The sequence below is a fragment of the Helianthus annuus genome, chromosome 7 (genome assembly GCF_002127325.2).
Source record: "Helianthus annuus cultivar XRQ/B chromosome 7, HanXRQr2.0-SUNRISE, whole genome shotgun sequence".
NCBI lineage: Eukaryota > Viridiplantae > Streptophyta > Magnoliopsida > Asterales > Asteraceae > Helianthus > Helianthus annuus.
This window is the reverse complement of record NC_035439.2, coordinates 43,281,728-43,296,353: the sequence shown is the minus strand read 5'-3', so window position 1 is coordinate 43,296,353 and position 14,626 is coordinate 43,281,728. Positions and strand designations below refer to the sequence as shown.

The window sequence follows — 14,626 nt, the reverse complement described above, 5'->3', positions numbered from 1 at the left end:
TACGCCATCCTTGGTTGTAGGTACCTGTCGGAGGACCTGACGGCCTAGGTCTATTATCAATGTAGTTTACCATTTCCATTTGATTATCCATTTCTTTCATACAACTCCAATTTTCATGTGGCCCACCACACCCTTCACAAGCCATAACTGAGGCCGTTTTTGCCATTTCTATCTTTTTGATTTTCGAAGAAAGGGCCTCGATTTGGGCTTGTAAAGAAGTGCTTTCGTCAACCTTATGGGCACCCGAGGCAATAGATTTAGTGCCTCGGGGAGTGTGCCACTGAAAATTGTTTTGAGAAATTTCCTCAATTTGATTATAAATTTCATTTGGGCGGCGATTACCTAAAAGTCCCCCAGAGCTAGAGTCAAGTGTTTGTCTTGTGTGTGGCAACAACCCATTATAGAAAGTGGATACTTGTTCCCATACCGCTAGACCATGATGAGGACACTTCCATAGTAGCTCCTTGAACCTTTCCCAGGTTTCATATAAGGATTCCCCATCCTCTTGTGAGTATGTATTAATTTCAGTCATTAATTTAGCTGTTTTAGAAGAAGGGAAATACTTATATAGAAACTTTTTGGTTAGTTCATCCCAGGTGTTTACCGAACCAACTGGGAGGGTGTTAAGCCAAGCCTTAGCTCGGTCTTTTAGTGAAAATGTAAACATTTGAAGGCGGATGGCGTCGTTTGATGCTCCGTTGATCCGAAAAGTATAACATATTTCCAAGAAGTTAGTAATATGTAAATGTGGATCTTCGTCCACAAGCCCGTGGAAGGTTGCGGAGTTTTGGAGCATTTGTATCAAATGCGGCCGAAGTTCGAAGTTGTTGGCATCGACATTCGGTGCATTGATAGCGGCGCCAAGATTACCTATAGTGGGTCGTAGGTAATCCATGAGGGTACGTTGATCCGCCATTGGAAATGGGTCCCCCGAAACTTTCTCTTGGTTTTTAGCTTTAAGTCTTTTTCTAAGAAAGCGTTTGGGTTCGTCGAGAGGTTCTTTTATGTCTTTACTAGAACTGGAGCTCATACACTACGTAGAATGTTCAGGTGCGGTGCCTGGGTTCCATGTCCTGCAATAAAAATAAAATAAACGTTGGTCAGAAGTTTCACCACAGCCTCGTGCTCAGATGAACACGACCCGTGGTCGGAGTTACAGTGATTGTTTTCCAGATCCCTATTACTGGAGAGCTCGACACGGCCCCGTGCTGCACCAACACGGCCCCATGCTCAGCTCTCTGTAACTCGGAAAATAAAAACCGCCAGTAACAATGTTGGGCGCGGCCCGTGTCCGACCAGGCACGGCCCCGTGCTACAGTCTGCAGAAGCTGAAAAATTTAGAAAAATCCTAAAAAAACAGAAAAATAAGAAAAACGATTAGGCCGTTGATTTCTAACTTTCTTAAAATCGTTGTGTCCCTGGAAACGGCGCCAAAAACTTGATGTGTGTCAGTGTGTATATATTTTTATGTATATTTTTAGCCCTTTTTAACAATTTAGTCAAGTTTTAAATTTATAAAACACGATATTTTACTAACACTAAACACACATATGGGCAAGTGCACCCATCGTGAGCGTAGTATAGTGTTGGTAAGATACCGAGGTCGTCCAAGGACACAAGAGCTTTTAATACCCGTTTATCCTCAACGTCTAATTAAATCAAAATTTTGGAAAAAGGTTTTAAACATGAAAATAAAAACTAAAAATGCTGAAAATAAAAATAAAATAAAAACAGATAGACAAGATGAATCACTTGGATCCGACTCGCCTTTAGTGTAACCTTTGATGTTTTCCGCACTTTTGCACTTTTTAAGAGATTATCTTAGTTATAGTAGTAGGCCCCTCTTTTGAAGGTGACGTTACCCTCAACCCAGTAGTTTGAGTCAGCAAGGATACAATCCTGAAGGGTTGGATTATTGGAAGATAATTAATTAAGTTATTAATGCGTAATGTGGTAGGCCCCTCTTTTGAAGGTGACGTTACCCTCGGCTAAGTGATTTGAGTCAGCAGGGATACAATCCCAAGTAGTCGGGTTAATGTATTAATAGTAGTTTACATATGAGGGGATCAAACCATTTGCACCCCCGCCATCAAATACCAGTGGGTATTGAAGGAGGTCCTAGTAAGCTTGACCCAGGTCCTTGCAGGATCTATACACTGAACAAGGCAAGAACCTTACCAAACCATTCCCTTAACCCCCGACCAGGTAGCCAACATATCTCTATATAGACCGTAGAGATATGAATGGTGTAAATCTTTTATTTTATATAGACAGTAAAATAACGCCAAGACACCACGGACAAATGATAAGGAAGTTTCACCTGCAACATAAGAAACTAGTTATAAAAGTCATTAATACAAAATCAAATAAAAAGTGCGAAAGATTATAAAACAAAAGTAATACACTAAATGCTTGTCTTCACCAAGTGATGTAAGAGACTTAGGCAAACTTGGCATTTGATTATCAAGAACTCTTACGATCAATATTGGATCCCGAGACTACTACACACACTCTATGATGGCTGATGGATGATGGTGGTGGATGTGGGTGTTGTGATGGTGGTGGAGTGTGGGTGAAGTGGGAGAGAGGTGGTTTGTCAAGGGATACTTTTGAAGGTAACCAAGCACCTCTATTTATAGCCTATATAGTAGCCCGGACACGGCCCCGTGTCCATCCACTTTCTCTTTTTTCATTAATTGCAGTTTGTTTGTATTAGTTGACCATGCCCCCGTGTTCGCTGGGCACGGCCCCGTGTGCAAAAGCATATTGTACTATCAAGATTTGCTTGGATTCTGTGAATCTTAGCGTTGACCACGGCCGTGTGGAGCTGGGCACGCCCCCGTGTTGGGGAATAGAAGCTTCTACGCTTTTGTCTTTTCTGCAGACACTTGGGCACGCCCCCGTGTCCGCTGGGCACGGGGCGTGTTCAGCCTTCTGATATTTTGTTTTTGCTTGGGAAGATGCTATCGAGGGGTCGGGCATGCCACGTATTCCTTTTCTTGTATTTGTGTTAGATTTAGCTGCATTTTTGCTTCTTTTGTTCATTTGCGCTCATTTAATCCTGAAAATACAAAAGGAAGACAAAAGCACACTTTTCCAACATTAGTACTAAAAAGGGTTAGTTATATGCCTCATTTGATGTAATTTATATGTTTCATTTTACACACATCAGACAACAGGGGATATTCTCTCCCTCCAAGAGAAAATAGAGGAGTTCCCCCTAAGAGATACTCTCTAGAAAAGGTGGCTCCAAGGTCTAGGTATCCTGTGGCAAACATTGCCACTGGAAATTTGTCTAAGGAAGCTAAAGCATTTGCGGCTGCCTTGTGCTCTGAACAAATGCCATTTACAACACATGAAGCCTTGAAATCTGAAGAATGGAAAAGGCCATGGAGACCGAAATGGAAGCACTCAAGAAGAGTAACACGTGGGAGAAATGCACTCTTCCACCAGGAAAGAAATCAGTGGGATGTCGGTGGGTGTTTTCAGTCAAACACAGGCCTGATGGCATGATTGAAAGATACAAAGCATGACTGGTTGCAAAGGGTTATACACAAACTTATGGAATTGACTATGTCACACCCCCAAAATCCACACGCGGAGTATCACCTCTTGGAAGCGTGACTGACCAGGATCAAGCCACCAATCATATTGAACATAGCATATAACAATTAAAGTAGTTCATAAAAATCCAACTCAATAAAATTGATGTTCAAACCCAAACGTAGTTTTAGTAGCGGAAGCATAATATGAAAACCCAATGTATGTAATAAGTTCAAGTGTTATGAAGTTTAACATGGCATCCACGATCCATGCTCCACAACGACCTGCTCCTCCCTGTGCAAGCTCCATATGTACCTAAGGTCCTGCAAGGCATGCAACAGAGAGTCAACAACTAGTTGATCGAGTTCACAGAAAGTAAGTTGAAATAGCAAATCGTATGTTCATTTAGTGGGGGCTTCCCATGTATGTATGTACTAATAGCGGGGGTTTCCCATGATTATAATTATTACTAGTGGGGACTTCCCATGTTTATCCTTACTAGACTATTTGCAACCATGAGTGTTCTTCTTAACCCGAGAACAGGAATACGTACAAGGTCACGTAGGATTTACGTGAGTGCCCTTCCCCGAGGACAGTGGTACGCGTGGGGTTTACGTAGGTTTTATGTAAGTGTCATTCCGACCCGGAAGACAGTAGTAGGTATGAGTTTACGTAGGTTTTACGTAAGTGTCCTCCCGACCCGGGAGACAGTGGTGGATACTAGTTTACGTAGGTTTTACGTAGGTGTCCTGACTAACCTGAGGAGGATGGTATATAGTCTAGCAATAGCGTAAGTACGAGTAATTATCCAATTCAAATCTTCCAACCCAATTCCCAACCCGGGAATCCCATGCCTTGGCTGTGTGAACTCACCTTGGTTTGCTCGGTATGTTATTGCTTCTAGGGTTAATTAATGTTCAAGTCCGTTACACACAACCTAGGGTACATTGCACATAAATTCGAGATAAGCGCTTACATTCAATTAGGGTTTGCAAGTCTTTGATATTCAAGCAACTGTGTTCTGTGTGATAATTTTGTACATAATGATATCAGATAGAAAGTTCATACATACGGTATCCAGTAACAAATAGCATCATGCAGTAACATACACCTACAGTGACATACATACAGTGATGGCAGAATATGTGTTTTTCATTCAACAATTGTTTGATTCTGTTAACCACTCAACATACCCGAACTGTATAACCATTAACAAAACTCGGACTATACATGTAGAATTTAGACTACAGAACATCACATAACTCGGACTAGCTTAACAAGCATAGGAGTTAGCATATTAAACAAACTTGGATCATGAGCATGTATGGCCAAAAACTCGGACTCATAGGCTCCCCCTTTACAAGGTCGGACAGGGTTTCCCCCCCCCCCCCACAAACTCGGACAGGGTTCCCCCCTTACAAACTCGGACAAAGGGGCTCCCCCCCCTTAAAATTCGGACCCCATACAACTGATAAAGGTCGGACTAGGTTACACATGAAAAAGTCGGACATGATAACCCATGAAACTCGGACCAAGGCTTATGCCTTTAAAAAAATTCGGACACTTTGTTTACTTGTTTAAACTTCGGACCAAGCCCATACCTTTAAAACTCGGACCAACTACACATCCACAAAGTTCGGACCTTTGTTCTCATTACAAAATTCGGACACCACCCTTACAAGGATAAAAGTCGGACTAGCATGCATGATTTAAAGTCGGATCATGTCTAGTTACTAAAATTCGGACTATATGTTGTTATATAAAAGTTCGGACTAACCTACTTCTCTTTAAAGTTCGGACCTTTAACATGAAACTCAGACATACAATCAGTCATACATACGAATATTCAAGTCATTGTAATTGTAACAGTTACGTTTTCACGACTAAGAAACCCTAATTTCATTGCATCTGTATTGCAGTAACCTCATCATTAATCAAACCTTCTATCATACAGGCATCTTAACATTCAACAAGTGGTTACACAACTGATTATAACTATTTCACAACAATCAGAATCAATCAAACACAGAACCATTACATGTAGAACTAGGGTTTTCATGAATCACATAATCAAGAATTGATAATAACAAACAATCAATAAACAATTACCTTGGATTGATTCTAGACAAAGAGAGGAAATCAAGAGTGATGAAGAGCTTGTGCCAATGATGAAGATGATGATTGCAAGAGAGGATCAGAGAATGTGAAAGTACGTGTTTTGATTCTTGGGTGATGATTAGTGAAAGGGATTAGGGTTAAGAATGATTAGAATTTCACTATTAGCACTAAGCACCCTTAAGAATTATTTATCACATATTACATGCACAAGATATGCAATTTAAAGTTTCATCACCACATTCAAGTATTTGACAAATCATTCATAAACCTTATCAAATCCAAAACGTATACAGTTACAAAGCAAACCAATTGTGCCAGTAAACACTAAACAAGCAGTGAACGTGCAATAAATGCGAAAGTGGAATCTCGGAAACTCGAGTTGTCACATTATCCCCAACTTGAAAGAAATTTCGTCCCGAAATTTAGCATGCGGTTACTGAGGAAGCTAGGTAAGTTGTATCGTTTACTGGTTTTCCTGGGGTGTCACATCATCTCCCCGTTGATTTGGAATTTCGTCCCGAAATTCTGCAGTAGTAGCTTCCGCCTCAGTAGTGGTTGCATTGGTTCCGAATAACTAGGGATACTTGAGTTTCATTTGATCTTCACGCTCCCAGGTGAACTCTGGGCCGCGACGGGAGTTCCAACGAACGCGAACAAGAGGGATTCTCGTGTTCATGAGGACCTTAACATCCTTGTCCGTGATTTCAACAGGTTCCTCGACGAACTGCAACCGCTCGTCGACAGTGAGCTCCTTTAAGGGAACTATGAGGGTCTCATCCGACAGACACTTCTTCAGATTCGACACGTGAAAAACATTGTGAACTGCACCGAGTTCAGCTGGTAGGTTTAGTCTATAGGCTACTGTGCCTATTCTTTCTATGATTTCGAATGGTCCGACATACCGCGGATTGAGTTTACCTCGCTTGCCAAAGCGAACCACACCCTTCCAGGGTGAGACTTTGAGTAAAACCTGGTCCCGACCTGAAATTCCAATGGCTTCCTACGCTTATCCGCGTAGCTTTTTTGACGGTCGCGAGCTGCCGCCATGCGTTGTCGTATTTGTGCAATCTTTTCCGTGGTGTCCACTACAAATTCTGGACCCGTGATCTGACTATCCCCCACCTCTGCCCAACAGAGAGGTGACCGGCATTTACGTCCGTACAATGCCTCGAATGGAGCGGCTTGTATGCTGGTGTGGTAACTGTTATTGTACGAGAACTCCACTAAAGGGAGATGTTTTTCCCAGCTGTTGCCGAAATCGATAACACATGCCCGAAGCATGTCTTCTAGGGTTTGAATCGTGCGCTCAGACTGCCCATCCGTCTGAGGGTGATATGCTGTGCTCATGTCTAATCGAGAGCCAAAAGCCTTGTGCATTGCTTGCCATAGTTCTGATGTGAATCGTGCATCGCGATCCGAAATGATAGAGGTGGGCACCCCGTGCCTTGAGACTACTTCTTTCAAGTATATGTCTGCTAGTGTGGAAAACTTGTCTGTTTCTTTGATTGCCAGGAAATGAGCAGACTTGGTGAGTCGATCCATGATCACCCAAATAGTATCGTTCCCACGCTGAGATCTAGGTAGGCTTGTAACAAAATCCATGGAAATTTCCTCCCATTTCCACTGTGGTATCTTTGGTTGCTGAAGTAAGCCTGCTGGTTTCTGATACTCTGCCTTGACTCTTGCACAAGTCAAGCACCTGCTGACATAGGTAGCGATGTGGGCCTTCATGCTAGGCCACCAATACGTTGTTCTGATGTCGTGGTACATTTTATCCGACCCTGGATGTACCGAGTAGCGAGACTTGTGAGCTTCGTCCATTACAAGCTCGCGTAAGTCTCCATAAAGTGGGACCCAAATACGCCCCGTTACATAGTAGGCGCCGTCTTCATTCTGTTCTAATCGTTGCCTTGAGCCGCGTAGGGCTTCAGCCCTCACGTTTTCCGGTTTCAATGCTTCTACCTGAGCATCTCGTATCTGTGCTGGAAGACTAGACTGAATGGTGAGTTGCAATGCTCGTACGCGCTTAGGTGTAGTGTCTTTCTGACTGAGGGCGTCAGCCACAACATTGGCTTTGCCTGGATGGTACTTGATAGCGCATTCGTAATCGTTCAAAAGTTCGACCCATCTTCGTTGTCGCATGTTCAAATCCTTTTACTTAAATAGTGCACTTGGTACCGTAAAGGTAGTGTCGCCATATCTTAAGCGCGAAAAAAACAGCTCCCAGCTCTAAATCGTGCGTCATGTAGTTCCGTTCATGTACTTTAAGTTGCCGAGAAGCATAGGCAATAACTTTATCCCGTTGCATCAATACACAACCAAGACCCTGTATTGATGCGTCACAATAAACCACAAAATCGTCTGTGCCCTCTGGCAATGAGAGAATAGGTGCGCTGCAAAGCCTATCCTTTAAGTACTGGAAAGCGGTTTCCTAGGAATCTCCCCAACGGTAGGTGACACCCTTCTGTGTCAGTAGTGTAAGCGGGTGTGCAATCTTCGAGAAGTCTTTGATAAACCGTCTGTAGTAACCCGCCAAACCCAAGAATTGGCGTATTTCCGTTGGAGTGCGAGGCGCAGGCCAATTTCTGATCGAATCTACCTTGGATGGATCAACATGAATCCCATCCTTGATTACTACGTGGCCTAGAAAGTGGACTTCACGAAGCCAGAAGTCACATTTTGAAAACTTGGCGTACAACTGTTCCTTGCGAAGAAGTTCCAAGATAAGTCGCAAATGCTGCTCGTGTTCCTCCTGATTCTTGGATTAGATCAGAATGTCGTCGATGAAAACAATCACAAACTTGTCTAAATGAGGCTTGCACACCCTGTTCATAAGATCCACGAAAACTGCAGGCGCGTTCGTTAGCCCGAATGGCATGACTAGAAACTCGTAGTGGCCGTAACGAGTTCTGAATGCTGTCTTGGAGACGTCCTCATCCCGGACTCTCAGCTGATGGTAACCTGACCTTAGATCAATCTTGGAGTAGTAGCTCGACCCTTGCAACTGGTCGAATAAGTCGTCAATACGTGGTAGAGGATAGCGGTTCTTTACTGTGACCTTGTTCAGTTCGCGGTAGTCTATGCACATTCTGAATGTACCGTCTTTCTTTTTCACGAATAATACTGGTGCTCCCCAAGGCGAAGAGCTTGGACAAATGAAGCCCTTTTCCAAAAGTTCTTGTAGCTGCTTTGACAGTTCTTCCAATTCAGTTGGAGCCAAACGATATGGTGCTCGAGCTATGGGTGCTGCTCCTGGAGCGAGCTCGATTTGAAATTCGACCTGGCGATGAGGCAGTAGACCATGTAAATCTTCAGGAAACACTTGAGGAAAATCGCGTACAACTGGGATATCCTCTATTCTTTTCTCTTTCGTTGATGCATCAGTAACTAGTGCCAAAATGGCAGTGTGACCCTTTCGTAAACATTTCTGAGCCTTCAGGAAGGAGATGATGCCAACCACAGCACCACTCTTGTCGCCTTGAACTTCGAGAGGTTCCTTGCCAGAACGAGGAATGCGAACTATCTTTTCCTTGCATAAGATCTCTGCGTGATGTTGGGATAACCAATCCATACCGATGACAATGTCGAAACTACCCAAAACTATGGGTATGAGATCGATCGAGAAGGTCTGACCAGCTAAGACAATGTTACAACCCTTGACTACATGTGCGGCTTCTACACTTTTACCATTTGCTAACTCTACGACATGTTTGGTGTTTAGGGTGTGGGAGCACGTTTTAACATTTGACTAACTTTTAAAGACACATAACTGGTATCCGCACCCGAATCAAACAAAACAGTAACGTAAAAGTTGTCGAGAAGAAACTTACCCATGACCACATTTGGATCGTTCCTTGCGTCACCTCGACCCAACACAAAAGCACGACCCCTAGCTTCATTGCCGTTATTGTTCCCACCATTGTTGTTACCATTGCCTTGATTGTTGTTGTTGTGATTCTGGTTCTGGTTCAATTTAGGGCAATCACGTTTGAAATGACCTTCAGCCCCACACTGGAAACACCCCCGGTTTCCTCGCTGTGGCTGCTGTTGCTGGTTCTGTCGAGCTGGTAGTTGCAGTTGCTGTTTCTGATTCGCAGGTCGTGGACTCCTACAGTCTTTGGCCTCGTGACCCATCTTGAGGCACCTCTGACAACGACCCTTGTTGCACTGGCCGCTGTGATGCTTGTTACAGTTGTGACACTTGGGGTGAAATCCTTGATACCTTTTCTGCCTATGACCACCAGAAGATTGCTGACTAGGACTCTGGCAGTGGTCAGTCTTCTGCTGCTGAGCCTGAGACTGAACTGTTGCTGAGCCCTTGCTAGAATCCCCCTTCCACTTTCTTTTGTTGTCACTGAGGATAGTAGGAGTAGCGGCTGATGTTGTAGCAGTAGTAGCGCTGATACGTTTGGGCAGCTTGTTATGTTCCACTGCCTGATCTGTGAGGCGATGAGCAAGACGCTGAATGTCTTGGATATTGTCGAGATTAGCCGATGTCACATGGCTCTAAATTTCTGATGCTAGCCCCTTGAGGTACAACTCAATGCGCTTGATCGGAGGGTCCACCATGGTTGGACACAAGATGGCCAGTTCGTTCGACCGTTTCGTGTAAGCTTCGATTTCCGACCCCGTCATTTTCAAATGATAAAGCTCCACTTCCAACTTGTGGATGTCATCACGTGTGCAGTATTCCCTTTTTATCAATACCTTGAAATCGTTCCAAGGGGTGGTGTTAGCAGCTGCCAACCCTAGGAGTTGAACTTGCGCATTCCACCAAGTTAGCGTAATTCCTTCCAACGTGCCAGTGGCGTACTTGACCCTGCGAGCCTCAGGGCATTCACACATCTCGAATACCGACTCGAGCTTTCCAAACCAATGGAGTAGTCCAACTGCTCCTTCCGTGCCACTGAATGTGCCTGGACGACAGTCCATGAAGTTCTTGAATGTGCAGACAGGTTGTGGGGCGTGTTGACCTCCTGCGTTTGCAGCTGCAAGTGCCGCGGCAACTTGTTCGTTGATAAGAGCCGTCAACTGGGCTTGAGTTATGTTAATACGTCCGGCCATTGATCTTCACATCGAAGGCAACATAAGTGAGAAAGGTTCGCGACTAGTGCGATGACAGAAGAGTGTAAGCACACAAGTGTTCTCAAGCAATAACAAATAGTGAGCAATGTAATCTAAGCATACCACGAGAAAAGTTCTATGTAATTCTAGCATGCAGGTAATAAACATAAACCTTATTACCTAGGATGTTGAGTCTTGCACGTGGAGCGAGGCGTCGTTGTGGATCGTTGAGCACTGTACTAGTTATAGTCTGGTTTTAATAAAAACGTTTTTCCCATATTAAAACCAAGTTCTCTATAACCAATGGCTCTGATACCAATCTGTCACCCCCCAAAATCCACACGCGGAGTATCACCGCTTGGGAGCGTGACTGACCAGGATCAAGCCACCAATCGTATTGAACATAGCATATAATAATTAAAGAAGTTCATAAAAATCCAACTCAATACAATTGATGTTCAAACCCAAACGTAGTTTTAGTAGCGGAAGCATAATATGAAAACCCAATGTATGTAATAAGTTCAAGTGTTATAAAGTTTAACATGGCATCCACGATCCATGCTCCACAACGACCTGCTCCTCCCTGTGCAAGCTCCATATGTACCTAAGGTCCTGCAAGGCATGCAGCAGAGAGTCAACAACTAGTTGAGCGAGTTCACAGAAAGTAAGTTCGAAATAACAAATCGTATGTTCATTTAGTGGGGGCTTCCCATGTATGTATGTACTAATAGCGGGGGTTTCCCATGATTATAATTATTACTAGTGGGGGCTTCCCATGTTTATCCTTACTAGACTATATGCAACCATGAGTGTTCTTCTTAACCCGAGAACAGGAATACGTACAAGGTCACGTAGGATTTACGTGAGTGCCCTTCCCCGAGGATAGTGGTACGCGTGGGGTTTACGTAGGTTTTACGTAAGTGTCATTCCGACCCGGAAGACAGTAGTAGGTATGAGTTTACGTAGGTTTTACGTAAGTGTCCTCCCGACCCGGGAGACAGTGGTGGATACTAGTTTACGTAGGTTTTACGTAAGTGTCCTAACTAACCTGAGGACGATGGTATATAGTCTAGCAATAGCGTAAGTACGAGTAATTATCCAATTCAAATCTTCCAACCCAATTCCCAACCCGGGAATCCCATGCCTTGGCTGTGTGAACTCACCTTGGTTTGCTCGGTATGTTATTGCTTCTAGGTTAATTAATGTTCAAGTCCGTTACACACAACCTAGGGTACATTGCACATAAATTCGAGATAAGCGCTTACATTCAATTAGGGTTTGCAAGTCTTTGATATTCAAGCAACTGTGTTCTGTGTGATAATTGTGTACAGAATGATATCAGATAGAAAGTTCATACATATGGTATCCAGTAACAAATAGCATAATGCAGTAACATACACCTACAGTGACATACATACAGTGATGGCAGAATATGTGTTTTTCATTCCACAATTGTTTGATTCTGTTAACCACTCAACATACCCGGACTGTATAACCATTAACAAAACTCGGACTATACATGTAGAATTTAGACTACAGAACATCACATAACTCGGACTAGGTTAACAAGCATAGGAGTTACCATATTAAACAAACTTGGATCATGAGCATGTATGGCCAAAAACTCGGACTCATAGGCTCCCCCTTTACAAGGTCGGACAGCCCCCCCCCCCCCCCACAAACTCGGACAGGGTTCCCCCTTACAAACTCGGACAAAGGGGCTCCCCCCCTTAAAATTCGGACCCCATACAACTGATAAAGGTCGGACTAGGTTACACATGAAAAAGTTGGACATGATAACCCATGAAACTCGGACCAAGGCTTATGCCTTTAAAAGAATTCGGACACTTTGTTTACTTGTTTAAACTTCGGACCAAGCCCATACCTTTAAAACTCGGACCACCTACACATCCACAAAGTTCGGACCTTTGTTCTCATTACAAAATTCGGACACCACCCTTACAAGGATAAAAGTCGGACTAGCATGCATGATTTAAAAGTCGGATCATGTCTAGTTACTAAAATTCGGACTATATGTTGTTATATAAAAGTTCGGACTAACCTACTCCTCTTTAAAGTTCGGACCTTTAACATGAAACTCAGACAAACAATCAGTCATACATACGAATATTCAAGTTCATTGTATTTGTAACAATTACGTTTTCACGTTTTCACGACTAAGAAACCCTAATTTCATTGCATCTGTATTGCAGTAACCTCATCATCAATCAAACCTTCTATCATACAGGCATCTTAACATTCAACAAGTGGTTACACAACTGATTATAACTATTTCACAACAATCAGAATCAATCAAACACAGAACCATTACATGTAGAACTAGGGTTTTCATGAATCACATAATCAAGAATTGATAATAACAAACAATCAATAAACAATTACCTTGGATTGATTCTAAACAAAGAGAGGAAATCAAGATTGATGAAGAGCTTGTGCCAATGATGAAGATGATGATTGCAAGAGAGGACAGAGAATGTGAAAGTACGTGTTTTGATTCTTGGGTGATGATTAGTGAAAGGGATTAGGGTTAAGAATGATTAGAATTTCACTATTAGCACTAAGCACCCTTAAGAATTATTTATCACATATTACATGCACAAGATATGCAATGTACAGTTTCATCACCACATTCAAGTATTTGACAAATCATTCATAAACCTTATCAAATCCAAAACGTATACAGTTACAAAGCAAACCAATTGTGCCAGTAAACACTAAACAAGCAGTGAACGTGCAATAAATGCGAAAGTGGAATCTCGGAAACTCGAGTTGTCACAGACTACTCCAAAACCTTCTCCCTAGTAGCCAAATCCGATACAATCAGAGTTAGTTTTTCAATAGTTGCCAATAAAGGTTGGCCTCTTCATCAATTTGATGTAAAAAATGCCTTCCTTCACGGAGAACTGAACGAGGAAGTCTATATGGATGCTCCTCCGGGATTCAATGAGAATTTCAAGGCTGGAGAAATATGTTGATTAAAGAAATCTCTGTATCGGCTTAAGCAGTCTCCTAGAGCTTGGTTTGGAAGGTTTACCCTTTCTATGAAGAAATATGGCTTCAAACAAAGCAACTCTGATCATACCCTATTTTTGAAACGTAAGGTAGTCTTATGACCTGCTTAATTATCTACGTTGATGACATGATACTTACGGGAAACGATGAAGAGGAAATGTCAATGTTAAGACATAAACTTTTTTTGGAATTCGAGATGAAAGACCTAGGAAGATTGATGTATTTTCTTGGAATTGAAGTTCTAAGATCTAAACAAGGGATTTTTATCTGTCAGAAGAAATATATCCTTGATCTGCTAGCCGAAATGTGACATCTGTGCCTTTACAACCATCATACAAATAAAAATCCAATGAAATCTTGTGTTTGAATCTTGGGATTTGTACAATTACATGTGACATTTACACATATCAATTCTTGTTCGATTTCGAGCTCTTAATCACTTTCTGGAAAGTTATATGCAAACTGTTGCGTAAACGTGATCAGTTTAACGCGACAAATACTCCGAAACAGTGACACAAGCTTAACATACCTTAAATAACCTTGACATAACTTACAAATAAGTTATGGAGGGTTTGGTATGACAAAAACGAGTTTATTCGATCACTGGGACTATTTGCGTCAAACTGCAAAAGTCTGTCGATTCGTATAGCAACGTACACTCCAGAACAAGATCACAAGCTAAACATACCCTAAATACCCTTAACATAGCTTAGAAATAAGTTTTGAGGGGTTCGGTATGCGAAAATACGCTTATTTGATCATAGGGACTAAATGCGTCAAAACTGTGAAAGTTTGCATTTACGCGCATATCTCGCGTTCTGACCATATCCGGATATCCAAAAAACTTTGTAATCACTAGAATATTATA

At 42.5% G+C, this 14,626-nt stretch overlaps 1 non-coding gene across 1 annotated transcript; it reads left to right on the top strand.

Moving 5' to 3' along the window:
* Nucleotides 1–431: 431 nt before the first annotated feature.
* LOC118480621 lies at nucleotides 432–538 on the top strand. Its single transcript, XR_004863601.1, has one exon. It is a non-coding gene; the product is annotated as a small nucleolar RNA R71 (small nucleolar RNA).
* The last annotated feature ends 14,088 nt before the right edge of the window (nucleotides 539–14,626 follow it).